This window comes from Schistocerca gregaria, chromosome 4, assembly GCF_023897955.1.
Source record: "Schistocerca gregaria isolate iqSchGreg1 chromosome 4, iqSchGreg1.2, whole genome shotgun sequence".
Lineage (NCBI taxonomy): Eukaryota > Metazoa > Arthropoda > Insecta > Orthoptera > Acrididae > Schistocerca > Schistocerca gregaria.
Genome location: NC_064923.1, coordinates 675,831,219 through 675,857,308, shown reverse-complemented (window position 1 = coordinate 675,857,308; position 26,090 = coordinate 675,831,219).

The window sequence follows — 26,090 nt, the reverse complement described above, 5'->3', positions numbered from 1 at the left end:
ATCTCGTGACCTATGTTGTTGTTCATAACTAATTACTTGAAGTAGGAATCTATAGTTACCCTGTTATTCAACTTATATTTTATTTAATTGCTGGACCATAGGCACCAATAAGTGTTTTACAGTAATAAAGAGCAATCTTAAATGTACTTCTGCTATCGTACCCATCATTTAAAGTCGTTAAAATAGTATCAGCAGAATTTACTTAATTCCAATCTTCCATTTATAAATTTCTATATGACATTCAAAATTCGCAATTGCCAAGTGACAGGAACGTTCAACGATTCGATTCATTTGTGTATTAATATTGTATACTCTAGACTCAGCAGTATTTGGCTTGTAATGCAGCAACTACGTATCCCAGCCTCTAGACAACGAAACAGCCAAATCTTATAATATTTCGACTTCGAGACTGAGGGTATGTAGTTGAGAGCCACACACCATTACATCTCTAATTATTTGAAAGCCCACAGGTGGAAAAGCCTGCACAGGTGTGTTGGTCCTGCTTGACACAGTAAGTAACCAAGAAGGACAGTGGGGGCACAATGCAGTGGCGGCCAGCCAGTGTTGTAGCTAGGGCAGAACGATAACCAGATAATACTTCAGAAACTCTGAAGATCTTGGACGCAGCACAGAGGAATGAGGAATCTTTACCTCGGAAACCACGCAGTCTGGGTTATTTCGGAAAATTTTTACTCTGAGAAGCATACCACTGTATGAATTCCTAATTCATGGAGATAGGATTTCCTCGCAAACTTCCGCGCTGGACGACAAAAGACTAAAATATGGTTGGTCAGCATTCGGAAGAATCTGTAGAGAGGGAGAATATTCCGTGGTTTTGGGAATATGATTCGCCTTCTGCAGTTACGAGGGAGGGGAGCCGAGCTTTGCTGGGAAGCCAGCAGTGGAGAGAATGAAGTCTTCCGTTTTGACCACCCGTTTCTGACAGTCGCTCAGTAACAGCTTTGCTGCTGCAGACAGACTTGCCGTCCTTGCTCTCAGGAGATTTTATAGTTAGGACGTTTAGGCGCTGTACTGTTGAGAACTTAAAACGATTGTGGACTTTGCTTCCGGGTAGGGAGTTGTCGTTGAGTACGCAGCGTTCAGTGATTAAGAGCACTTCTTCTGCCTATACTCACATTGAGATGTTATCTGAACTTGTGGCTACGAGGTCGCGCTTCTCGTCTGCAGAACACAGAGAGGAGAAGGCAATATTAGATTATACTGGTCAGAGAACCGTCTTCTGCCGTCCTAAAGTTTGACTGAGTTGTTTTTTATATTTTGTGGCTGGAGTTCTTCCATAGTTGTAGACGTCTATGAGAACCATCACAACGATGCACCAGACACAGTCCATACGGTGATATTGATAATTGCTTCGGCTTCGTAGGAGTGTAAAGCTAAACACCTCTGATCAAGTTATTTGTATTTCCACTGAGGTCGAACACCACTGTAGATCATCTTTGAAAAATAGTGTCGTCTAGAGTTCGGTATGTAGATAATGTCAGTAATTTCACGTTATTTATATTAGATCACGTAGCCACAAAAAGGGCAGATTTGGGCAGTTGAGCACTGATATTAGTTATGAAATTCATTTGTGTCTCTTTATCTCCATTGGACATTAATATATAAACATTTGTAATATATAAAGGAGTTTTAATCTACAATAAATATATAAGCAGAAACAGCATTTATCATTTTGTAGATACTAGTTCCCTTAATCATTTATTTATGTTTATTTTGTAATATATATGTTAAAAAGCAAGAAGGAGGAGATAATATCACCAGTAAGAGATCCTAATATCTGCTTCAAGGGGTAGTCAGACAGGGCCAAATCTTCATTTTTGCATTCAGTATTTTCCATCGCGCACTTTCATTTTACTCCCGCTTGGAGTAGCATCTTGAAATTTTGCTCCGCAAATAGCAAATCTTATCCACTACTTTGAGTGTCTCATTTCCTAATCTGATTCGCTCAACATCACCTGATTTAATTCGACTACATTCCATTATCTTGATTTTGCTTCTGTTGATGTGCATCTTATATCCAACTTTCAAGACACTGTTCATTCCGATCAACTGCTGTTCCAGATACTTTGCTGTCTCTGACATAATTAGAATGTCATCGGCAAACCTCAAAGTTTTTATTTCTTCTCTATGCAATTTAATCCCTACTCCAAACTTTTCTTTTGTTTCTTTTATTGCTTGCTCAATATACAGATTGAATAACATCGGGGATAGGCTACAACCCTGTCTCACTCCCTTCCCAACCACTGCTTCCCTTTCGTGCCACTCGACTCTTATAACTGCCATCTGGTTTCTGTACAAATTGTAAATAGATTTCGCTCCCTGCCACCTTCAGAATTTGAAAGAGAGTGTTCCAGTAAACATTGTCAAAAACTTTCTCTAAGGCTACAACTGCAAGAAACGTTTGTCTTAATCTATCTTCTAAGATAAGTCATAGGGCCAGTATTGTCTCCCGTGTTCCAACATTTCAACGGAATCCAAACTGATCTTCCCCGAGGTTGGCTTTTACCAGTTCTTCCATTCTTCTGTAAAGAATTCGTGTTAGTATTGTGCAGCCGTGACTTATTAAACTGATAATTCGGTAATTTTCACTCCTGTCAGCACCTGCTTTCTTTGGGATTGGAATTATTATAATTTTCTTGAAGTCTGAGGGTATTTTGCCTGTCCCATACATCTTGCTCACCAGATGGTAGAGGTTTGTCAGGGCTGGCTCTCCCAATACTACCTGTAGTTCTAATGGAATGTTGTCTACCCCCGGGGCCTTGTTTCGACCTACGTTTTAATTGATTTGTCAAATTCTTCACACAATATCATATCTCCCATTTCATCTTCATCTACATCTTCTTCCATTTCCATAATATTGTCCTCACATACACTGCCCATGTATAGACCCTCTATATACTCCTTCCACCTCCTGCTTTCCCTTCTTTGCTTAGAACTGGTTTTCCATCTGAGCTCTTGATATTCATACCAGACGATCTCTTTTGTCCAAACGTCTCTTTAATTTTCCTGTAGACAGTATCTATCTTACGCCTAGTGGTATATGCCTCTATATTATTACACTTGTCCTCTAGCCGTCCCTGCATAGCCATTTTGCACTTCCTGTCGATCTCATTTTTGAGATGTTTGTATTCCTTTTTGCGTGCTTCACCTATGCGTTTTCAGATTTTCTACTTTCATCAATTAAATTCAATATCTCTTGTGTTACCCTAGGATTTCTATCAGCTGTCGTCTTTTTACCTACTTGATCCTCTGCTGCCTTCACTATTTCATCTCTCAAAGCTACCCATTCTTCTTCTACTGTACTTCTTTCCCCCCAATTGTTAACAATTGTTTGCTAATTCTCTCTCTGAAATCCTCTACAACCTCTGGTTCTTTCAGTTTATCCAGGTCCTATCTCCTTAAATTTCCAAATTTTTTGCAGTTTCTTCAGTTTATAACCAACAGGTTGTGGTCAGAGTCTACATCTGCCACTGGAAATGTCTTAAAATAGAAAACATAGTTCGTAAATCTCTGCCTTACCATTATATAATCTGTATGAAACTTTCCAGTGATCCAAGCCTCTTCCACGAATACAACCTTCTTTCATGATTCTTACACCAAGTGTTAGCTATGATTAAGTTATACTTTGTGCAAAATTCTACCAGGCGGTTTCCTCTTTCATTACTTACCCCAATTCCATATTCGCCTATTACTTTTCCTTCTCTTTCTTTTCCTACTATCGAATTCCAGTCCCTCATGACTAAATTTTCGTCTCCCTTCACCATCTGAATAATATCTTTTATCTCATCATACATTTCTGCAATTTCGTCGCCATCTGCGGAGCTAGTTGGCATATAAACTTGACTACTGTGGTAGGCGTGAGCTTCATGTCTATCTTGGCTACAATAGTGCATTAACTGTGCTACTTGTAGTAGCTTACCTGTTCTCCTACTTGTTTATTCATTATTAAAACTACTACTGCATTAGCTCTATTTGATTTTGTATTTATAACCTTGTATTCATCTAACCAGAAGTCTTGTTCTTCCTGCCACCGAACTTCACTAATTCACACTATATCTAACTTTAACGAATCCATTTCCCTTTTTAAGTTTTCTTACCCATCTACCTGATTAAGGGATCTGACATTCCATGCGCCGATTCGTAGAACGCCAGTTTTGTTTCTCCTGATAACGACGTCCTCCTGGGTAGTCCCCACCCGGAGATCCGAATGGGGGACTATTTTACCTCCAGAATATTTTATCCAACAGGACGCCATCATCATTTAACCTTACAGTAAAACCGCATACCCTTAGGAAAAATTATGGCTGTAGTTTCACCTTGCTTTCAGCCATTCACAGTACCAGCCCAGCAACGTCGTTTTGGTTTACATTACAAGGCGAGATCAGTCAATCACCCAGACTGTTGCCCTTGCAACAGTAAAAGGCTGCTGCCCCTGTTCATGAAGCACACGTTTGTCTGGCCTCTCAACAGATACCCCTCCGTTGTGGTTGCACCTACGGTACCGCTATCTGTATCGCTGAGACACGCAAGCCTCCCCACCAATGGCGAGGTCCATGGTTCCATGTAAATATCGTAATAACTATGACCTGTAACGAAATGATGGGTACTTCATCATGAATATGACATACAATGTTACAAGTAAAGCAAAAACGATTTTTTAATGTAATAGTTTCCGTAAAATTGTTTGTGAAAGATTGCAGGGCATGCGCCCTGATTCTGACATTGCTGACTGGCCGAATGGTGGAAAACACTTGTCATCCTCCCCTTCCGAGCAAACGAATGAACTCAACCAGCTCTCTGGATAAGAACTGGTCACTTCACACCAGCCACCGTATCCTGCATGGGCTATACCATTTGCACTGGCATACACAAAGTATACAAGTATGCAGCCAAACAATACAGTGGCAGTATCAGATGGTACCTCCTGGCTGTCTACTCTTCTAGCTGACGAAAGATTACTCCGCCCTAAGAAGTTTGCGATTTTTACTACATAGGGTAAAACAACGAACCCCGTGATAATCCTCGTAGCTTTCTGTAATGTGCTATCATGAAATGGAGTGAGACACCAAAGATTAGCTTCGTTGTGGGTACGTGCAAAGCGATGCTTCATTATGGGCAACTGATATGGTCGAGTGGTGCTATACTTATAAACAGTTTGAACATACATTCTTTGACGAATTCTGGTCCAAGAGAGGGTATTTAACCCAGCTCCATTCCGTAGTAAACATGGAGGACTACGGAAATCTTTTGAAAAATACCAGAACAAAACAAGGTACTGGGCAAATCCAGTCTGTCACATGGATGTACTAAAAATACCGAAAGTTGCTTATCAGTACATATCATGGGAAAATTGATCACAATACCCGAGAAAGATGTAGAATACTTGTTATCCATTCTGGACTTGATTGACCTGATTTATGAAGAGGTGCAGTCTAAACCCCAGAACAATAATGTGCAAAGTGAACCTCTACGAAATAGTGATCCGTAAAGTAGTAATGGCGGAAGCAATCAACACAGTGCGCACCTCTACCACCCACATAATAGTAATCACAGAAAAGGTAACTATGATAACTGGGGTAACCAAGGACACAAACGAGGTTTTAAAGCAAATTGCAACCCTAATTACAATGGACCAGAGTATACCAAACAGAGGGGTTTCGGACAACAGATTCAAAACATAACCTCAGCAGATGGTAATAGCCAGCATAATGATTGGCAAGGGTCGACCGGTTGTAGTCTGCTAGGCAGTCCTCCTCGTGTTAGCTACAACTAGCGGAACAATTACATACTGGGTGGTGGTCAAGATCAAAGAGAATTTAATTCATGGACATCGCCAGACACTGTTTGGGGGAGTCAAGACAACACTGTACATATAGCGGAGGTTAGCGAGAATGAAGAGATAATCCCGCCCTCCCCCCTTGCTCTGTCTAATCTGGAAAATCAAAACAGGTCGCGTTAGGCCCCAGCTGCAGACCAGGGAAGGGGATGGGGGCATACGCTTAATTTCTAATTATTTTCTGAGGTATGATAAAGAAGAGACAGCAAGGAGGACCTGTGTCAGGAAAATGTGGACAATTTGGACAAGAACGGAAGGGAAACTGTACAGGCCTTAATAATTGCCAGGACAGCTGATTTAGATATGCACTTTGTACTGCATATTGGTCCATTGACAGATTTAATGTCACAACATTTATTTAAAGAGTTACAATTGCGAACACGCATACCAGCCTCTCCTGTGCATAAATATCGAATGCTGACTTCAGTAGGGAGCAAATCTACAGGTGTGAAACTTCAAGCTTTAATACCCATTACTGCTGAAAAATATTTCTTTAAAATGCATTTTTCAAGTGGGTGAAAAACTTGTAGTTAGTTGTCTTAATGGTATGGATACCTTCTGACAGTATAAGGTACAGATTGAAAGGGTTTTTGACTGACGAACAAAGCTTAGCGGTGGGTTTGATCAGAACAAGTACAATTAAAAACAAACCTCTGCCAGATACAGATATTGTCTTATTCAGATGTATTTTTCCGTGATGCGCCAAAAAGACGAACAGCTACATGAAAGAAGTATGGATCTAGCACCAGTACAAGCAAAGGTAAGTGAACCAGTTTGTTTGTCGAAAGACCAGAAAGGGGAGCTAGAGAAATTAATACTTCGGTGTCTGCATGTACTTGCAAAGCTCCCAGGAATAATAAAAGGTTACACGTATAACGTTTACTTACGCAAAACGTTCTGTTCTTCATCATGCCGCATATCCTGGTCGAAGAAAGAGCCAGTAAGGAAGAAAATTGTGAAGATAGTACATTGGGATGTCATACAAGATTAACATTCGCCGTATTGTAGTTTTAGCTGTCGCCATACCCGACGGTAGCGGCACCCGGAATATAAACAAGATCATTTTTCCTGTTAGCACACGTCCCGACAACCTAGAAGAAGAGTACTAACGTTCCATCAAGTCAAATACCCTAACATAATTGATTTAAAGGAATCTTATTGGCAGATAGATCTCCACGAAGAGCGTAGAAAGTACACAGCCTTTGTATGTGAGGGCAGAAGCTATGAATTTTGTGCCTCGCCTCTCGGCTTAAACATGAATGCAGGTATCTTCATTTCCGTGATAGACAGAGTTTTAGGTCCAGAACTGCTTAATAAAGTCACTGTCTACGTAGATGATTTACTAATAGCAACGCCTACGTGTGAAGTGCATTTGCGATTTTTGGGACAAGTAACTATACTGATTCTCAGAATACTGTATTACAACAAATTTAATGACGTCTGAATTTTGGAAGGAAAAGTCATATTCCCAGGATATATCCTATCACTTCAAGGTATTGTGACAAATCCGGAGGAACTAGATGGAATCATTTTTCCCCCCATCCCAGAACAAAAAACAACTCAGAGCTTACGTGAGCTTACTTTCTTTCTTTAGAAATTTTATTCCTGACCAGTAGCTGAACAGCGATGTCTTGTTAAACTTGTTACGGAAGAATAACCCATGGATATGGACCAATCAACATCGAACTGACTTTGAAACCACAAAAGAATCTACACTCAATGGAAATATATTGCATCACCCAGACATGTCACAAGAGGTTTGTTTAAGCACTGGTGCATATTTGCAGGGTGTGAGGGCATGCCTGGTCCAAATCACCGATACAGGTAAACAACAAACCCCCAAAATAATTAGTTTTGTAAGCAGAATTCTCGCCGAATGTTAGCGATCATATTCAGTAACAAAACTCGAAACTCCCTCCTCATAGTGTGGGCTTTTAAGAATTTCGAATATTATTTGTGGGGAAAACACACCAAAGTCTACTGTGACCACTACACACTTTCTTTTCTCTTGATGTGCAAACCGCTGCACAGAAGAATAGCGAGATGACCTCTTTAGTTGCAGGAATTCAGTTTCGAGGTACTCTATAACAAAGGTAAACAAAACGTAACTTCTGACGCTTTGTCGCAGCTACCCCAACGGTTAAATGAATTTAAGAACTCACAGGACAGAATTCTGCAATCCGCTTTCTACTTATGAGACAAAACACATCAACCGTATTACGTAAAAATGTGCAATAGCCTGAAGTAATAGCAAGAAGAAGATCCATGCTGGAAACAGGAAAGACTCAAACTATGTGACGGAGATAATAAAAACTTTAAAAATTTTATAGTATTTGTGAATAAGTGCCGTTTCATCACTTACACCTAACCAAGAGTGTTGGTGCGTATGTTTACCTGAAAAGTTTGTAGACGGATTCATTCTTTACATTCAGAACGTATAGAGAAATTATGGCATTTCTAAATGCACCAAGAAGATAAATACATAGTGCTACTTCCCCAATATGTGGCGCCGAATACTGCAAGTAATTCGAAACGTATTAACTTGTCAGAAGACCCAACACTCCGACAAATCAAAATTAATTAAACTGCATCCAGTAGTTCCCACAAAACCTTTATAATTAGTATCATTGGATGCTGCCGGTCCTTATCCAAAAGGAAAGTGGCTGTTAAGTATGTAATTTCCTTATGTCTTGTTTTTTCCACGTATATTAAGTTGTACGCAATGAGGTCAGTGACCGTCAGTTCTATTATCAGAATAATTACAGACGACTATCTACCGAGAATAGGGAAGCCGCAGATACTGTTAACTAATGCATCATACTTAATAGGTAACAGATGGAAGGAATTCACAACCACAAATGAAATAAAGCACATACCGGTATCACGATTCCACCCCAAAGCAAGCACTACAGCAAGAGTGTTTAAGGTATTTAATAGATCTATACGCTACTACACACTACAGAAATATTCGAAATGGATAGAGTATGTCTTGCCATTTCAGCAAATCATTAATAACATGCCACACACTTCGACAGGTTTTGCACTAACTCGCTTACTATTTAAGAAACGAGAAATAGACGAGTGGAAAAGCCACTGTAAGAAATAAGGTAGGCTATTAGTTATTTAAGATCTTGTTCGCTGACAAAAGGATGTTGGGAAATAAGTACGAGGGCTATCCACAAAGTACATTACGTTTTGGAATTAAAAATAAATAAAGTTTTGGAATTTTTTTATGATATACAGATGAAAGCCACGCTTAAATACTACTTTTCTACATAGTTGCCATTTAAATTAGGGCACTTATCGTAGCGATGGACGAGCTTGGAAATTCCTTCGCCTTCAACCACGTGGTTACCTCTTCTTGAAGCTATGCGTCGTCGTCAAAACGCTACGTAGCCAACCACTTCTTCATTGCTGGGAATAAGTGGAAGTCACTCGGTGGCAGGTCGAGACTGTACGGCGGATGAGGAAACAACTCCCACTTAAAAGATTCGAGAACTTCACAAGTGGAATTTGCCATGTGGACCCGGGCGTTGTCGTGAATCAGCTAGATCTTTGAGCCCAACTTTCCCCTGCGCTTGTTTTGTATTGCTCTTCTGAGGTTGTGCAGAGTTAGGCAATACCTTTGAGAGCTTATTGTAGTGCCTCTTTCCAGGAAATCCACAAAAATCACACATTTTCTGTCCCAAAAGACAGTCATTATGTGGTTGAAGGCGCAGCCTGCCGAATTTTACGACGAAGGAATTTCCAAGCTGAATTTAAATGCCACGATGCGATTTCACTACTAAAATGCATATACCGTCCAACCACAAATTGATATATATAGTGGGGAGAAATAAACAATGTAGCATTACGATGAGAGGCAACTGCGTCGCAAGACAGACACCTCGGCACAGGCGTAGAGACAGAGCGAGTCCAACACACTGATTGACACACTAACCGCTGAGCTAACATTATACTAGTATTGGGACACAGCTGATTCCACCCCACTACGCATTCTTGCCAGATGTATCCAAGATGGCAACTATGATGTCATCCAAGATGGCGGCGATTATATCACCCAAGATTGCCGATTTTGGCGGGAAATTTGAATTTTGGCTGGAAGGTAGATCTATTGGGCTACCTCTAGTAACCCAACCCCCTCCCCTCAGAATATGGTGGAAAGTTAAAATTCCATCAGGATAGTACATCACACCACAATTACCTCTATTTACCAAAGAAAATGGCGGGAAGATAGGTCACTTCGACTACCTCCACTAACCTAATTCACCCAACCGCCACCTCCTCCTATGAACTGGTGGGAAGTTTGAATTTTGGCCAGGAGATAGGTCAATCGTGCTACCTCTACTAACCTAAGAAAATGGCGGGAAAGAAAGGACAGTTGGGCTACCTCCACTAACCTAAGTCACCTGGCTGCCAGATCCTATGGATCGCCGAGAAATTTGAATTTTGGTGGTAAAGAAAGGTCACTTGGACTATCTCTTCTAACCTAAGAAAATCATGGGAAAGAAAGGGCTTTTGGACTACCTTTACTAACCTAAGTCATCTCTTCCTAGGGATTGGTTGGAAAAGGACTCAGCCTGCACTGGACTGCTGAAGAAAGGAAGGAGTGTTCTTTATTTATTTTGGGATAATTTACTTAAGGGCGGATTTTGAGAGATAGTACATTTACTACACTGATACAAAAAGCATGTTCTGACATCTTTATGGTCATGTCACACAGCCTACAGACCTGCAAACTAAGCACAAGTAATGCAGTACATTTATGTCCAGTGAGCCAAACAACTAGCAAATCGTCAAAATAATAATCCATCTAAAAGACTCTGCAAACATGCTTGCTAATCACCAACTGTCAAAATCAAGCACCAGTCTTTATTTAAACAATGTGAGGCACTACCGCCTTCCAGTGTGTTCACCACATGGGCCAGAGTCCAACTGACCTAGTACACAGTACCACCACCAGAGGGTATGGTTGAACCATTCCATAACATAATCCAAGATGGCGGCTATGACATCAGCTAATGACACAATTACCATTATCCAAGACGGGGGGGGTGGGGGAACTGTGTTCACCATGAGGTATGGATCTAGTACACAGTACTGCCACCAGAGAGCGCTGTCATCCATTCTACGACATAACCCAAGATGGTGGGAAAATGGTGGGAAACAGCGTGTTCTCCACGAGGTCTTGACCTAGTACACAGTATTGCCACCAGAGAAGGCTGTCATCTGTTCCGTTATGTAACCCAAGATGGTAGGAAAATGGTGGGAAACGATGTGGTCTCCACGAGGTCTGGACCTAGTACATAGTACTGTCACTGGAGGGCGCTGTCGTTTGTTTTCTGACGTAACCCAAGATGGCTCTCTGGAGGGGAAAATGATTTAGCCTGCGCTGGGCTGTTGGAGAGAGTAAGGAGTGTACTTTATTTATTTTGGATGAATTTATTTAGGGACCGATTTGAGATAGTGTATTTATCACACTGATACAAAACACATGCTCTGACATGCTTAGGGTCACGCCACACAGCCCACAGACCTGTAAACTACTACTAAATAACACTCTGCAGACACACAAACAACTCCTAAATTACCGAAATAATCTCAGTACAGACATGCAAACCCATCCTAAATAATGCAGTACATAGACGTGCAGACACAAAATCAACTCATAAACTGTCCAAATAACGCATGGCACAACCTACAGACCTGCACGAAAAATAATGCAACAGACACACAAACAATATACGCAGGCACCGCCCGCCACCTCCTGTCCACTGGACCGAACAGGAGGCTTGCGGTAGCCCCCGCAAAGTGACACAGCCATCAACTGACAAGCCATGCACAGGTGCCCATTCAAGTCCCTCAAGCAAGAGGTGAAATTCCTCTCGAAATACGTGATTACGTAGGCGCTGTTGATGACGCAACTGGATGGGAGCGAAGATCTATTTGCAGAGTGCAGAGGCTCCAAGGTGGCCCATGCACGCATGTGTTTGCCACTGCCCGTGTGAGCTGTCCCTCTACCTGCGGTCCGGCGACGCTGCAAAACCCATTCCAAAACAGCGCAGGCTGCTTTTTCCCTAGCGATTCTAACAGATCATGCGTGACATGTGGCTGACACTTCACTGCTTGTAGCTATATATAAGTAAGTAAGTGCATCAAGCATTGTAAGTGCATCTAGCAAATGTATTGCAGAAATACTTAAAGTGCGCTTTTGTGTGAGTTATCATGATGTCTCGGATTGTATGCATGGAAATTCTTGCCCTAACAGAACCTGTTTCCAAAAATAGTGCAGAATAACCTAGAATGTATTCTTCCTCGTGGTCCTAACGTCACAGCCTGTCCATCACGTGTTACCCTTCCTGCTTTCAACATACACAAACGTGCTCACTGCTTTGTAGAGACTCCTATATCGCAGCACAAAGTATGTCTTGTGAAAGAATTGGGCATTATGATTGGCTCTTTTCGATTTACTGATTTTGTCGGTGTGGAATCACTGTCCGCTTTTTTCTTTCCTTCTTCAGACAAGGCTTTCATCGGCAAAAAAAAGCAATTTTACACAGATCACTGCCATATTGCACCAACATGCAGGCATGGTATTATTTCCAAACCGTAATCGGATGTGAACAATGGGCACTATATATCTCTGGAAAGCTATATTGTACTCGTATCACACAGAGCCAATGTTTTAAGAAAGTAGTTTTTTCGTTTTACAGTTCGATAACATAGTCTTATCATAGAGAAACTGGGAAGAAGGATGTATGTCATCCGCTTGAAATATATTTCTTACATTGGAATATTAACAACGCTACATTCCATACAGCTGATAGGTCAGAAACACAAGCGATCTAGAATTATAGCCCATTTTAAGTGCGGAACGTTGTAGCCTTCGGACGGTATGTGTTTATGTTCTCTCTTACCAATACCTTCCAGCTACTGATCCTAGACTCTAGAAAATACTTTAGAGTTGATAGCTTGGTTGATATACGTAAAAATGCGTCGCACTCCATCCTTCTGGAGCTCCATTGCACATAAAAATCATTCGTTTGTTGTTCATCTTAACCATCTGCTATTACATCACGGCACTTTGAAATCTGTTATGATACATTGATAAGGAGTGCTAACCTACTCGACATGGGTGCCTCTTGAGAAAACTTGTGCACTTGGATGGGCGAGGACTCAGAAAACTCCATTCATTCACGAGGTATGGATTGTAGTGGTCTACTTCTGGTCGGTTTCATGTTAAATCGGTAACGGTGCTGCAGGTTGGGTTGGTCAATGGCTATGTGAGGAAGGTCTTTTAGTCTCTAATCTTAGCCTAAGACAGCGAGATTACTCTGTGACTCCCATACGCAGACAGATAGATCATAAATTAAGCACCATCCTCGAGGCGTTAGAAATATGTAGAGCGCTGTCTGATATACTTTGATGGTGTATGTGTTCGAGAATTAACAATGAATGGACGTACTGCACAGTCACGTTAGCAATGTTACTCTGAAAGTGGAGAAGGAGTGGTTTAGCTATGAAGCTGGAATTGGTAAACATGTTGTTGCATCATTGGTCGGTGTCGAAGTTACTGTAATATTGCTGAAATTGTTCACACTATCAACTATGATGCTTATTATTAGAGTATATCGATAGTATCTTTTCCATCCCATCCATACACTGGCATGCTGTTGGTTACCACATAATGATTGACTGACATCGCTTGTTTGAGTTGGAGAAAGAGTTTTGGTGAATGGTCAACACCTTCTGGGGTGGATAGCACCAACACAGTGATCGCGTACATGACTGCAATATAATGAATCAGTCAAAACAGAATGTAAACTGTGTTTTATTTAAAATCATCCAGTATGTGTGGCGTGTTCTGGTAACCGCAGTAACAATATGTTTTACACTATGTGACGTCTAGTTTTCTGCGAGAGGCGGTGAATCAGAATGTATTAATGTCAGTTTTTAACCTGACACAGAACTCGAAGTCATAACAGAAAAAAAAGTACGGTGGTGGACAAAGCGTGCCACAGCAGAAAAAAAACGTGATGTTTCAAACAACGAGACGTGGCCACAGGGAGCGTCTCTTGTGATTTACTGTATAGTACACGAGATACGATCATCCTCCTACAGTACAGGAGATGAAACTTTAAACTGGCCTCTGTAGTGCATCAATAACTGTATATTTAATAGTATCGTCGCACATGGGCAGCAGCAGCAGCAGCAGTTTGATGGGTGAATTCAGTGATGGATAGGCTATTCTGTTAGGAATGCTACGAGGAATGCACCTTATGCTATTCTGGGGAGCATTACGACATCTCTCTGTCTCCGCACTGGACCCCAACCGTAACTATGCATCATCGCGCCAGTATCGGTGCCCAGGTGAGTTCTCTATCGGATGAAGTCAGCGGAGCTTTTATAGTTCGTAATTTTTCTCTGCTGGATGGTACAGAATAACGATGATAGCATGTTGGGCTGATATACGTGAATGGACGCGGATCTGGTTGGGTCTGTAATATCTGAATCTGCTTTGGAGAAACATCACAATGCGCGCATTTCCACTGAATAGTCAAAACGTGGTCCTGTTGCACTAAATCAGATTTTTCTGTTTCTATATGGGTTGCAGAAGGTGGTGGATATGGATTTCTCCGACTTCTGTTCAGTTCCTACTTGAATTAGAACTATCACACATGCAAAGCTGTACAAAAAGGGAGCAGTTGCAAGATGTGTAGGGGCTGACTAAAACTAGGTTGCAATTTTACTGTAGAAGAGAGGTTTGAGAAAGGTGACTCGTTTCGATATATGAGAGTGCCAGAAATATGATTGAGTAGTGGTTGTAATCATTGAAGGAATTGTCAATAGGATCCAACACAGGTATGTGCTTGAATGGAAAGACCTGATTCCAAATCATAAACATCATTTCTAGCAGATAGCGTAACACTACTAACATGTAGCTAGTGTACATTTTCTTATGAGCTCAATCGGCACAGCATTTACTACGTTTCCCGATAATGGTAGGAGCTGTCAGAATGGGGAGGCCTGTTGGAGTGTAGGAATGTAGATGAATTAACCATGTTGTCCTCTAGACGGCCGAATAGCAAACTAATACTTAGTATGTGTTGGCGTGATCGCGTAGGAAATTCGAGAAGATTGAATAGGTATATGTGTTTGCACTCGGCTGTTTTCCCTCCCATATAAATTGTTTGGTTGACTGCTTCTGCACATTTCGCGCCTTTATTAGTTGAGAGAAGATCAATTGTGCTATGTGCATCTAGCATGTGGAAGACACGTTTTCCGGTTCTCTAGACATGAGAAACACCATACCTGACCTTGTAACTTATAGCGATGATTTGGAATCTGTTACATCACTGACATCGGTATTCGAAAGTGGAAGTATCAGTTTCCTCTATTTGTTTCGCGTTCTCACGTAAAGGTCCTTGCAGACAAGATAAGCGAAAAAGTTTCGTGTTTGTAGAGAAATAATTTCCAGTCTATATCTTTTTGGAATTATGTTCCGCGAGCAATCGGTAGGATACTGCTGTGTGCTTGATATCTAGAAGTACTGCGAGTTGGTATACTATTAAGGCAAACCATGCGAAACTACATACGTTCTTGTGACCCCAGTGTCTGGAGATATGTGTAGAAAAGCGAGCAGGAAAGCAGGTCCGCACCAGAAACACTACGCGTTTGTGTCGAGATGAAACGAGCCGTAATTTGTAGAACAGTCCTGAGAGTGATTTCAGCCCACTGAAGGCACTCTGGTCACGCGTAGGGAGTGGATGCCCATCGACCTCACAGGGAAATATCTAGTGCCGTGAGTACATCTACTGTTCTGTCCGTCATCGCGGTATATGTATGAATGATGTAAAAGGGGCGATTTTTGTACGGCGTAGGACACGAACTGTATGTTAACTACATCGACACAGTGCATGGTGATATATTGATGGATTGTAGGTCCGTTTCATGCTATAATATTCAAGTTCCTGTCCTCAGTGGGTGAGCAGTGTAATTGAGTATGAGTTTTTCAGTATTTGACAATATGTAGAGGCGCTTTGAAAGGTTTAATTTTTGGTGCAATATGGCGACGATCTGTGTAAAATAGATTTTTTTTTACCAATGAAAGTCTCGTCTGCAGAAGGAAAGAAAACGGCGGACAGTGCTTCCACACCGGCGACGTTAGTAATTAGGTGGGTAAATTCGAAAAGAGACAATCTAATGCCCAGTTCATTCACAAGACATCCTTTGTGCTGGGATATAGGAGTTTCTACATAGTGGTGAGAACGTTTGCATATGTTGAAAGCAGGAAGAGTAAACGTGATGGGCGGGCTGTCCCATTAGGACTGTGAGGAAGAATGCATTCTAGGTTATTTGCACTATTTTCGTAAAGAAGTTCTGCTAGTGCAAGAATTTCCATGCATACAAGCCGTGACATCACGAAGACTCCTACAAGAGCACACTTTAAGTATTTCCGGGATACATTGGTAGATGCGCTTACGATGCATGTAGCTACACAAGGCGATGCATCAGCCACATGTCGCGCATGGTCTGTTAGAATCGCTAGGGAGAAAGCAGCCTGTGCTATTCTGGAATGGATTTCAGTAGCATTGCTCGGCAATTAGCTCTTCGCCAGACCACAAGTAGAGGAAGGGTTCACAACAACAGTGGCGAACACATGCGAGCGTCTCACACCTTGGAATGTCTGCGCTCTGCAAATAGAATTTCGCTCCCATCCGGTTGCGTCATCAGCGGCGCCTAGGTGATCACATATTTCGAGAGGAATTTCTCAGGTGTCAAGTATGATGAGGATACTGCGGCCTCATGCTTGAGGTACCCGAACGGGCACCTATGCGTGGCTTGGCAGTGGACAGGGGGTGGCAGGCGGTGCCTGCATATGTTGCTTGCATGTCTGTTGCATTAGTTTGCGTGCCAGTCTGTAGACTGAGCTATGTGTTATTTGAACAGTTTAAGAGTTGATTTTATTTCTGCACATCTGTGTACCGCATTATTTAGGAGGAGTTTGCATGCCTCTACTGAGATTATTTCGGTAATTTAGGAGTTGTTTGTGTGTCTGCAGAGTGTTATTTGGGAGTAGTTTACAGGTCTGTGGGATGTGTGGCGTGACCCTAAGCATGTCAGACCATGTGTTTTGTATCAGTGTGATAAATATACTATCTCAAATCGGTCCCTAATTAAATTCTTCCAAAATAAATAAACTACACCCCTTCCTCTCTCCAACAGCCCAGCGCAGGCTGAGTCATTTCCCCCTCCAGTGAGTCATCTTGGGTTATGTCATAGAACGGTGACAGTACTATGTACTATGACCGGACCTTTCGGCGACCACACTGTTTCCCATCATTTTCCCACCGTCTTGGGTTATGTCACGAAACGGACGACAGTGCTCTCTGGTGGCAGTACTGTGTACTAGGTCCAGACCTAGTGGTGAACATACTGTTTTTCTCATCTTGGATAACGGTACTTGCCTCATCAGGTGATGTCATGGCTGCCATCTTGGATTATGTCACGTAACAGATGACAGTGCCCTCTGGTAGTGGTAGTGTGTATAAGGTCAGTTGGACTCTGGAGCCCATGGCGAACACACTGGATGGTGATAATGCCTCAAATTGTTTAAATAAAGACCGGGGCATGATTTTGACAGTTGATGATTAGCAGGCAAGTTTGAAGAGTCTTTTAGATGGATCCTTCCCACCATTTTCTTAGGTTAGTAGAGATAGCGCAATTGACCAAATAGCACAATTGGCCAAATTGAAACTTCCCACCAGTTCATAGGGGGAGGTGGCGGTCGGGTGGCTTAGGTTAGTGGCGGTAGTCCAAGTGACCTATCTTCCCGCTATTTTCTTCGGTTAGTAGAGGTAACTGTGGTGTGATGCATTATCCTGATGGAAACTGAACTTCCCACCATTTTCTGGGGAAGAGGAGGGAGGTTAGTTTAGTGGAGGTAGCCCAATTGACCTATCTTGCCGCCAAAATTAAAAATTCCCGCCATGGTGGATGAGGTCATCGGCTGCATCTTGGATGACGTCATGTGCTGTTGCCAAGTCTACATGCTGCCATCATGCATGACGTCATCGCCCGCCATCTTGGATACATCTGGCAGCAATGGAGAGTTGGGTGGTAACAGCTTTGTCCCAATACTAGTATCTGGACACCAATTGGAGTATACACAAAAGATTGTGAAACTGGTTACTAAAATAAATACCGAGGTCTACACTATAAGAATAACACCAATATAAGAAAAGATAACTAGATAAGAAAACTTTTAAATGGAAGGAAAGAAAAGGAACTAACTGTGGGAAGATATCTGCACACTAGGTTACTATTTACAATATATTCACAAAAATCTACATTATATACGAATAAACTAAGCGCTATAGTTTGAGAAATCTGTATCTACTATGAAAGAATGAACAATTCTAGGGATATGTTCACGCTCTGAATAAGCTACGAGAGGGGGGTAATGACACTGTGCCTCGTCTAGGAAGATACCTATTAGTTTCATGTACACTCACTGTATGAGTATGGAAGAGGCAGAGAAGCTGAAGCGACAAATTTGCTGTTAATATTTGCGCTCTTACAAAAAGACGTTGAATTATGAGAAAGAGTCAGAAAATAATGCACTAAAAACATTTTCATATAAGTTAATATTAAGTTTTTTACACAGAACGATGCAACAACACGGCCCACTAATGAGATGAATGAAAATGTAGGTAGCAGGTACCAAAAGAAACGGGTCACACTGTAATATAAGCAATTATTTGTAGGGACCGATAATCAAGCTGTTTAGTCCCTTTAGTCCCCAAACCAACAAGCCAAGCAATTATTTATAAAAAAATATTCTATGAATGTGACAGTGTGAATGTTATGTGTGAATATAAAGAGGTTTAGTACGTAAAATGATGTGAACTGATGTCGAGGTCTCCTATTACCAAAGGATATAAAAAAAGGGGGAGGTGACTTCGGACCATAGATTGAAGCATGCAAGTAACTGATACGAACGCCGAATACAAGTGTTCAAGCCTCAATTACACGTGATCACAGCTTATCAGGAAGTCCTTCCAAACAAACAGCGTAGAGTTTTCTTGTTTGGGAAATCAAATAAAAGTGTCTTTAATGAATATCTTCATAGTCAGCTCTAAGCCTTTACCGCGGGACACAAAGAAATTGAGCATTTTTGGTCGGTATTTAAAAGTATTGTCCACCACCTGCTAGAGAAATATGTGCCTAGCAAAAATATATGGGAGGTTCAATAAACATATTAGGAAGTTTCTGAGAAAGCAGACGATTTTGCACAGTCGTTTTAAACGTAGTCACTGCCCCGCTGACAAACAGAAATTATGCAAAATGAAAGCAGCTGTCAAGAGGTCAATGAGAGATTCTTTTAACGAATTTGAAAGCAATATTTTATCTGCAGATTCTAAAAATAACTCCACAAAATTTTGGTCGTACATAAATAATTCAATACCTTCTCTTGCTGACAGTACGGGTAATGTAAGGGATGATGATAAACAGAAGTTCGAAATTCTAAACCTAGTTTTCACAAACTCGTTTACGGCAGAGGACTGCAGCACCGTTCCCCGTTTCAATCATCGAACAAACGAAGAATGACCGACGTAGTGTTTAGTGTGTCTGGGATTGTAAAACAGTTAAGATCCTTAGACGCCAGGAAGACATTTGGCCCAGACAGTATCTCCGTAAGATTTTATGTTGACTTCGCTACAAATATAGTACCATTCTTATCCATCGTCTATCAGAGATCGTTGGAACATCGGAAAATTCCACGGGACTGGAAGAAGGCCCAAGTCATAGCAATCTATAAAAAGATTAGAAAATCGGATGCACATAATTACCGGACAATTTCCCTTACATCGATTTGTAGTTGAATCCTGGAACGTATTTTGTGTTCAGACGTAATGACCTTTCTAGACTCTTTGAAGTTCATCTGCAGAAACCAGCACGGTTTTAGGAAATAACAGACACACCTGGCCCTATTTGTGCTTGATATACAACAGGCTGTAGATACCGGCTCCCAGGTTGATCCCATATTCCTCGACTTTCGCAAGGCGTTCGACTTGGTTCCGCACTGTCGCTTGCTCCATAGAGTGGGCGCTAACGGTCTAATAGATAGACAGATAGAAGTATGTCGTCCTGAATGGAGGGACCTCAACAGAAACAAGCGTAACATCAGGTGTGGCCCAGGGCAGCGTAATAGGTCCGCTGCTTTTTACAATTTACATATACGGTCTGGCTGATGGTGTTGACAGCGGCATTAGAATGTTTGCCGACGATGCTGTAGTCTACAGGAAAGTAGTATCACACGAAAGCTGTGAACAAATCAATAAGGATTTGCAGAAAATAAATGCGTGATGTAATGTCTGGCAGTGATCTCTGAATGTTAGTTAAGTGTAGCCGACAGCGTATAACAAAGCGAATATCCCCATTAATGTACTAGTACAAAAGAAATGCCCACTCTTTGGAAGCGGTAACATCCGTCAAGTATCTGGGTGTGAATATTCGAAATGATCTCAGATGGAACGATTAGATTACGCAAGTAACGGGTAAGGATAACTCTAGATTGCGGTTTATTGGTAGAAACCTGAAGCGACACAGTCCTCCAACAAAGGAAATTGCTTACAATACGATAGTTCGTCCAGTCTTAGAGTATTGTTCGTCTGTATGGGACCCTTACCACTTGGGTCTGATTCATGAGATTGAGAGGGTCCAAAGAAGAGCGGTAAGATTTGTGACTGGTACATTTAGCCATCGAGAGAGTGTTACAAAACTCATAGACAGTCTGAAACGGGACACACTTGCAAATAGACGACGCGCTAAAGGGGAAGGGGCTGCCCACTAAATTCCAATATCCTATCGTCACCAAGTATGTAGAGCATATATTATTACCACGAACTTTCAAATCACGCAATGATCATTATTCAAAGACAAGGTGTAGGGACGCAGCATAGTCACGCCTTATAAAATTCACATCAGTCTTTCCATTGTGTGCCAGCCCAGTCCGCTGTAACTAGCTCTGATGTCACACATATTGCGCAATACTTTAAAATGAAGTAAATAACCTGAAACGTTTCTAGCATGTCAGGAGTAATACAAAATCAATATGTGTTGGATATCAGTTTAATACCTTTAACCATTTTCGAAATTTGGATATTTTTCTGTAAAAATCATTGACGCAACAGAAAAGAGCTACAAACTTAAAAATTTATATTTAGATTTCTTGTGCATAATAATTTAGTAGAAACAGTATTCTGGACCTCACAAATTAAAATTTTTGTTGAAATTCAGGATTTTCTGGTTTTAGTCTTAGAAATTAAGGAAGCAAGATAGATTAAGTAGGCGAATAAATAAAGCTAGGATGTTTAAATTTAACTAGAAGGGAGATCCGCTATAATCATAAAAATACGAGAAGTTTCAACAGAATAACTATAAAACTATAGCTATAGCGTATCTCCAAAGAGCAAGTTCAGAGCTCCTCTACTGCATGTAGTGTAATTAAATTAATTCTCTCGCCCTAAATATTTGACTTAGCCACGTCAGACTTTTATTATGATTACTTACTTGTGTGCTGATTGCACAAATGAATTGAGAGCTTCATCGGCCATCAGCAAAGGAAGCAATGATTAACTTAAATTGGTGCATTACTAACCCAACGGCTAGTCGGGAGAGCAGATTTGATCAGGCGTTCCCTTAGCCGCACGCACCGCGGCTTTATATATATAAGAACGAGAAGAGGAAGCCCCCAGTTCTCTCCAGACGCTGATTAGCACACCACCTGTGCCGAGAGTCGCATTGCTTCAGTATCGTTGATATAAACAGAGTCGGATGCAGTAATAAGTTACTCGGGATACACATAACCATGAAATCGTTTTCGAGTGAAGTGTTAATTTTGGGATAACGTTAATGATCTATCTTTAGTTTGTGTATGTCGTATTTCCACGTGCCGCCGCAGGACAGACATTCTACCATTATTAGCGTGGCGTTTGATGAACATTATCATCAAATTATGGCGAGCATTCACTTAAACATTTCATTTGAACAGTTATAGTTGCATCAGCGCATTAGACTCTGAACTGCTCTGGTAGCTGGATTGTGTGGATTCTTTTTGGTTTGTGACTTTCAGAATATAGTGAACATTTTAGAGAGAATGGGTTTTGATTATGAATCCCAGACAATCTCCTAATTCCTCAGAGCTATAAGCTGTAGCTATAAATGTATTTCTCAGATGAAGTGGGCACTAGGAATTCTAATTACAGGCTTTACGTTTTGCTAATCACTTTCTGTTTGCCAATATTGTAGTTAGGGAGCCAGTGTTGGGAACAGCAAATAACAGCATTAAATAAAGAATAGGAACATTAACAATAATTCCACCCGCCGCCCCTCATATGGTTCATCGGCCAGGAAAGAAACTGAGTAAAAGCGAAAGTGATTTTTAAAAATTCGGATACGGGAGTGAAATGCGACACGCAACTGAGTAATAGGACAGTGATAGTGTTACGTGTGCATGTGGACGACGTAATTGGATTAACATCGCATCTGGATTGATGGAGCTGGCACTGAGTCTAGGGGCGCTGCCGGCATCGCGAGAAGCCAGTTTCGCCTCACCGCAATCGTCCGCCGGAGCAACCGGAGCCCCGCGCCTGCAGTTGCGGTCCACGCAAACACACAGCAGCCGCCGAAGTGCCGACTGCAGTTCAACGCGCCGCGTCGCATCAGTAATCCTGGTACGCCGCGCAGGTAATGCCATACGTTTTGCAGAAGGAACTAAGTTAAGTGAAAAGCTGTTAAAATTTTTACCAACCTGCACTAAAAGACTGTCGGCGATGGAACCGCCAGAAGAAACAGAGGTTAAACTTAAATCAGAACCTGTAAATCCAGACAACGGTTCAAGGCTAAATATGCGTGAAAATAGTAATGTTAAAGTGAAATATGAAGTATTGTCTCCTGACAGTAGTGTGAAAAGGAGCAATGATTCAATAATAGAGACACCTGTAGTAAAGCAGAAATCAGAAATTGTTAATTTATTGGATGATAGTTTATCTCATGACTTAAAAACGAAACAGTCATCAGAGGTGGTAGAGTTTAAAAAGGATAAGTTAGATATGACTGATCAATCAGATGTTTCATTTCGTTTTGATGATTCTGGTATTGGAGCTAGTTTTTCGTCACCTGAGTGTGATAAAAAAACCAGCTAGTGAGCAACCAAAAGATACTGGGGCTATTGATTTAAATGTTATATTACAAGCAATAGCTACAAGTAATACTAAAATGACAGCTGAATTAAAGAATGAGATTGTGGACAGCCAAACTAATTTTAATAAACGATTGGTGGTAATGGACAATACCTTCAAGGCTGGTTGCAATGAGTTGTAAGAGGATCTGGACAGTTTGAATTATAAAATTGATTACAAACATGGGGATATTAAGAAAAAGGTTGCTCAACAATTTTTTGAAATGTATATAAAACAGTAAAATCCAAAGTTGCTGAGGTTCGCAAAGACTTCCAAATGGAAGATGCGAAGCTGGGGCACAAGTTAACAGAAAAGATCGAGGCGGAATCTGAACTGTGCTTAGATAGGTTTAAATATGTTAATATAAAAGTAAACATATGTCAAGCAGAAGTAGATGCAATCATAACTAATACTACTCATATTGTGCAAGGAGTAGATAATTTTGAAAAGAGAGTAGAAAATATTAGTACTAACATTGCTAACATTGAGAGCAAAGTAGCTTCAGTAACTTCTGGTAATGGTAGTATTCAACAAATTGTAGCTGCAAACGCCGCATTTATCGGTTGTCGTCAGTTCGTGCGGTTCGATCCAGATAACAATATCCACCCGCTAGATTTCTGGAACGATTTGGAAGATGTGATTCCGCCAACTTGGTCTGAACGAGAGAAAATCTCATTTATTAGAAGCCATTTAGCAGGTACGCCACACATTAGTCAGCTGATGTCATGTTGAAGTGTAAAACATTACGGAATTTAAAACAGCTTTCATTACTGAGTATTGGTCTAGCAATAAGCAAAATGAAGTGTTGAGAGAATTTTGGAGAGGAAAAAGCTTCAACGCAGGCAAGGAATCTATTAAAGAGTTTGCTAGGTCATGGATTTCACGTTTGTCACATTTGGCAGAAAAGCTGAAACCTGAAATGATAATACTAGCTCTTGAAGCCAAACTCCCATGGTAATGGCAAACTAGAATTATATCTGCTCCTAGAGACAATCTTGATCGTTTCATTTAGTATTTGAAATGTGTAGAGCGTGTTGCTGCCAATGACTAGCAAGCACGTAATAACAGAAATGCTAATAACACTAGTAGTAATTTTAAGAACGAGCAGAATGGCAATGTAAACATCAGAACAGTAGGTGTTCGCCATCCTAAGAGAGGTAGGAATTGGAGAAATAATTATCAGAACCAACAATGACATCCAAATGATAATAATTTTGTTCCGAACAAAATTATGCAGGTAAACAACTGTGCGGAAAGCAATGCTGTGCCAGTTAACTATAATGGAAGTAAAGGAAACAGTAGTAGGCCGAGGCAGGAAAACTAGTTCCCGTCTATGAGGACACTGGCGCTCACCAGGCGGTTACTTTTCCTAAGCCAGTAATTATAGTAATTGGTATGATAGATCAGAATACTCAGACTGAACATGTGGATGAGGGGTCGGTAGCATCTAAGGATACAGCAGAAATATTTGACCACTCACAGTATTTAATAGATAACATGTTAGAGACGATTTTTAAGTGGGAAGAGAAAGAGAACGCGCAGCAGTGAAACGGTAGGGAAGAGCTACAAAATACTGAATTGTCAGGTGAAGAAGAAGAAGGTATTCATGCTTATATTTACGATAATGATGATGTGCTCTTATCTAAAGTGCCTGTGCAGGATGTTGATACTGTACTAATAGATTTAGGACGGGAGGTAAGTGGGAATGTAGAGGATAGCCTGTTGTGGGTCGATGAACCCAGTAGCTGTGACCGGTTGTGTCTTGAGAAGGAACCCGACGATAATGGTGAAAGTGGTTTAGCTGTAACTAGTATTATCCCCGGTCTGGAGACGCAGAATCGCTCAGACTACAGTAATTTGGGCCATGTTCAGCAAACTAAATGTAATGAAGTCGTGAAGTGTTTCGATTTAAAATTAATAGACCGACTGGAGAAGGCAGCTGAAAATTTAATTCAGGAAACCCCTACACACTTTGACCTAAATGTAATGAAGACAGATGTCGATCACTTTAGTTGGAGACAAATCCAAAAGGAACTATTGGATGAGTTTGAGGAACCACCTGTACAACCTAGAATAAGCCCCCCTATAATAATAGTGAATATGTTGGGTAACAATGTACGTTGTCTCTTAGACAGTGGAAGTGAGGTGAGTGCGATATCTCAGTCCTTCTTTGATGCATTACCTAGTAAAGACAAGCTTACCGTAATGAGAGTATCAGGACTAAGAATAATTGGTGCTACTGGCAAGGTGTCAAAAACGGTAAAACAAGAAGCTTTGCTGGCTTTTAACATTAATGGTAATTTAATTGAACATCCATGCTTAATTGAAAATAATCTCAGTATTGAGGTTCTAATTGGCATAGATTTCTTGTCAAAATATCAGAGTGTTGTTGACTTTGAAAGAAGCCAGTTAAAAAGGGTCTTGCCGATAACCGGAGTAATTACGGTACCTTTTATTGATTAACATGTAGTAACCATTTATGAACTTGAAAGCTGCCTAAACGAGTTCTGAAAAAAAGGAGATATTGGGACGAAGGTGTTAATCTTAGTAAAAGTAAGCTAAACACAGAAGAAGAAGAAGAAGATGAAGAAGCAACTATTTTGGAGAAGATAGTACTAAAATTCAGGAAATCGATAAAATTTCACTAATCAGAAGGAAGAACTGCGACAGGTTTTAAAAAGGCATCATAAGGTATTTTCAAATCGACCTGGCGTGGTAAAAGGTTATGAATGTCAATTAAAGGTGAAACCTGGCCAAGTATTTTTCAGGAAACCACATGCCAATGCATACAGGCTAGAGTACCCTAAGATTAAAAAGCTATTAGGTCTCAGGAACGTGATCGACCTAAAGAAGTTCATAGGTAGTGAATGAATTCTGTAGGGAGGAGGTTGTTCTGTAACCTCTACACAGTGTGGCAGCTGTGAGGTCCCAGCTGTGTGAGATCTTTCCCATTTCAGATTTCACCCTCTCTTCATCTTTTCTATCCA